General features: G+C 38.5%; 1 long non-coding RNA gene across 5 annotated transcripts in view; it reads right to left on the bottom strand.

Annotated features, from left to right (window-relative positions):
- Positions 1-1,086: 1,086 nt before the first annotated feature.
- The window catches only part of LOC103378174 (uncharacterized), a 74,280-nt gene continuing 71,757 nt past the window's right edge, over positions 1,087-3,609 (bottom strand). For 2 of the 5 annotated variants that reach the window (XR_003049551.1, XR_003049549.1), the window contains exons 9-10: positions 2,926-3,023; positions 1,587-2,808 (exon numbers count right to left, since the gene is read on the bottom strand). This is a non-coding gene — a long non-coding RNA (uncharacterized LOC103378174). The other 3 variants (XR_003049552.1, XR_003049553.1, XR_003049550.1) reach the window with 3 other exon arrangements.

Genomic DNA, 3,609 nt, shown 5'->3' with positions numbered 1-3,609 from the left:
TCTATTTTAAGGCAAATTAGTGATTTTTTATTATTTTTTTGATATTTAATATTATTTTTTGTAATCTTATTACATAGTGTATTAATGTTAACAATACTTGATGTACTGAAAAAGTATATTTTTCTGAATTAAACTTTCATTTTTGAAGATGTTATTTGATGGTATTTTTTAAATGTATTTCAACGATCAGATACTAGTGATTGAGTTCCTGGATTTCTGACGCCTCCATTGATACTCTTCGGCTTTTGTTCTTAACTTTTGCCCTCCTGACAACAAAAAACAACTGGTTATCCCAAGGACATGCTGAAGTTACAGAATTCGTAACAATGATCTAATGTAATTTACCAAGCCTCATTTTCCAGACAATCAAATCATATAAACAGCAGCTGTGCTGCTGACACACGTGCTGGTGGAGACACCACACCAGGATTGTCATGTAAATGATGGGACCGCCAGTAAAGGCAGCAGAGCCACTTGATTTCATCCTGCACATCACATGATTAATGAGGGCCTGGGGAGAGGTTATTGAGCCGAGTATCACTCCACCTGCAGGTGAACGTCACGCTCTGCTGGGAAAAAAATTAAGGGGTTTCTTTACACTCCCTTTTCATTTAGTGTTCAGTTGTGTGGACGGCCGTGATTAATTTACTGCCAAGGACCACATTTGGATTAAGAAAAGAAAAAAATGTCACATAAATATTACAACTATTATATATATATAAATATATAATATAAAAATATATATATTATTGTTATTATATAAATATTTAAATTAGCACGGGGAACTCAAAGTAGCTAAATACTACATTAACCAAGAATGGTTTTAACAGGCTAACCAAAAATACATGAAGACCAGCTCCAAAATAGCTAAAAAACAAACCAAAGTCAATAAGACATAAAATAATTGTCGTTCACCCAGGTCATGTTACCCAAACATAGAACATTTGGGTAACACATAATAAATATTTTTCAAATATTCAAAGTATAATATTCAAATATTTACATGTACTCAATTACTTACAGTGGACTTATTCAAAGAAGAGTTACAAAGTATTTCATATGTAGTGAAGAGCAGTTGTCAGCCGAAAGAACAGTTAAAATGGTTTATTTATTATGAATAAACCAATATTTTACTGTATATTGGTTAAATATTTATAAAAAAACACTGAAGAAAAAATAAAAGTTAAGAATAAAAAATTATGATTTATAGAATTCATACCTGAGACACTTGATGGTCGACTGTGGATATGGCGAACAATGCTTCCAAACATGGGACAAAGTTGTCTTTTTAACAGCAGTTAGTTTCCTGTTATGGTGACGGATGTTTTTAAAACTCCAGCAGAGCTCAGGAAAAGTTTCTTCAGTTTTCTTCCTTCACGACTGTAATGTTCTAACAGATGATGCTGACGTGTTGTCAGACTCCTCGTATTCCCTCTCCTCCATTGCCTCCCCCCTCCCTCCCCATCTGCAGTGGTCCAGTCAGCGAGGCAGCGCCGTGATCGATGCAGCCCGGTCCCTCGGAGACGGGGAGCTGAAGCCTTCCTGTCAGTCCCAGTGGCTGCAGCTGACGGGCGGCTGAATGGGACACAGTGTCAGAATAAGACTCAGGGGAAAAGGGACGGATAGTGCAGCTCGCCCTACCTGACAAAAGATTCAATCAGCTTTTATATCACACACACACACACACACACAGTCCTGCTTTTAAGCCCCTGAGAGAATCTGGACTCAGGCAACACAATGACCAACTACAAATCTCCCCCTCTTAGTTGTGCGACTGACTAAAGGTTAGCCAAATGCTAACACTGCAGGAAGCAGACAGGAGCCAAATGCAACACAAGGGAGACTTCAGGTGCAGCAGGTTTATTGACAAAGTGCAAAAGAACACAAACTCACTTGGTCACAACACATGAACTCCAAACACTGACTGACTCACTGACTGACTGACTGACTGACTGACTGACTGACTGACTGAACGAACACTGATCCTACCAAGGCAGAGGGAGGCAGAGAGGAATATATATACCCAGGGCACCAGGTGGCACCAGTGAGACTAACAACAGAGACACAGGTGAGTGTGGTGACACCGATTAACCAGCAGGAACAGACAGACCCAACAAATATGGGGATTTAAGGAAAAAATAGCAAGCAATCAACCACACAAACAGCAGATGTGAACAAGAGCCAATGTAAATTATTAATCAATATCTGTGACTTAGAAATAGACATTTAGTGAACAATATGAAAATAAAAGAAATGGATAAAAACAGAAGACTGGAACATGTAATGAAGTCAAAAACCCCCATCATTACCTAAAAACTGAAAAAAACAACATTGAAATAAAATAAATATTAAGGTAAGTTGAAAAGATTAAGTACAATAGTTAAATTAAAAAAAAAGGATAATAGAAAGTAAAGCAAACAAATATTTGTTTTATGTGGATGACAACTACATTTTTAATTTGGGAATCACTACAAAGACATGTTCAGGACATTGTGCATTAGTTTGGGCTTTGGTTTAGTGGATGAATTCAGTTCATTTCATTTGTTTCTCATGACAGCTGCCATATTAGTAGAAAGAAGACCAGGGAGGTGTGTATTTCTGCTCAGTGCGTTCCTTTTTTCCTTTTGTCCACAGTCAGTCCCTGGATGTGTGAGAACCAGGGCAGTTCTGTTTGAGTCCCTGCTGCAGTAACACACTGGCTGTTGCACCTTTGCTAATTGGAGGCGACCAAGCTGAAAGCCTTAATTAACTGTTTGAGCCTTAGTGAAGTTAATTAGAGTGCTCTCACCACTAAGCCACACTTAAAATCTGTGACAATTGGAAACACACACACACACACACACACACACATACACCTTTGATTAGTATCCCCAAAATAAACACTGAAAAACACACCCTAGTCCTAATTTGCAGTTATTTTTTCACCTCGAATGACAGTGACTGCACAGATGGACTGTTGTGGAAACAGACAGTCAGTATCAGGAGAGAACCATGTACTGTAGCAGCAGAAATCACACCGGAGTCTGAGAGAAGATAAATGAATGTTTTCTGATTCACGAATAACTCAGTATGTGGTTTGACTCTGGTAAATGAAGGATTTAAAACACGACTGAACTGATGGAAAACTCAGTTCACAAAAAACAATTAGCAAAACTGATGCTAATCAATGTCACATGTGGAAAGAAAATCTCCTGATTTTCAACTTGATACGACAACAACTGATGTCATATCTCTAAGCCATCAGACAGAAAGATGGATGGATGGATGGATGGATGCATGGATGGATGGACAGCTCAATTTGTGGTTCCATAGTGTTGCAGTTAGCATGCCTGCCTTACAGCATAAAGTCCTGGGTTCGATTCCCAGAGGACCCAAGCCTTTCTCAAATGCAGGATCAATAAAGTTCAAATTATGAATCGATATATTGAAACTTTTTTTTTCTTTCAATCATCCCTCTGACTGATTCTTCTGCCAGTTTCCTGATCCTGACCACTGAGATTATGATCCCTAATGTTTTCCTTCACCCAGCGGTTAGATCTCCTGCATCTGAACAGAGACATCCGTTTTTCCCCCCCGCTAAGCTTGTCAGGAGAAAATAGTGACATTACT

The sequence above is a fragment of the Cynoglossus semilaevis genome, chromosome 4 (assembly GCF_000523025.1).
Source record: "Cynoglossus semilaevis isolate Cse_v1.0 chromosome 4, Cse_v1.0, whole genome shotgun sequence".
In the NCBI taxonomy this organism is placed as follows: domain Eukaryota; kingdom Metazoa; phylum Chordata; class Actinopteri; order Pleuronectiformes; family Cynoglossidae; genus Cynoglossus; species Cynoglossus semilaevis.
The sequence above is the reverse complement of the archived record's forward strand: the minus strand, read 5'-3'. Positions and strand labels throughout refer to the sequence as shown.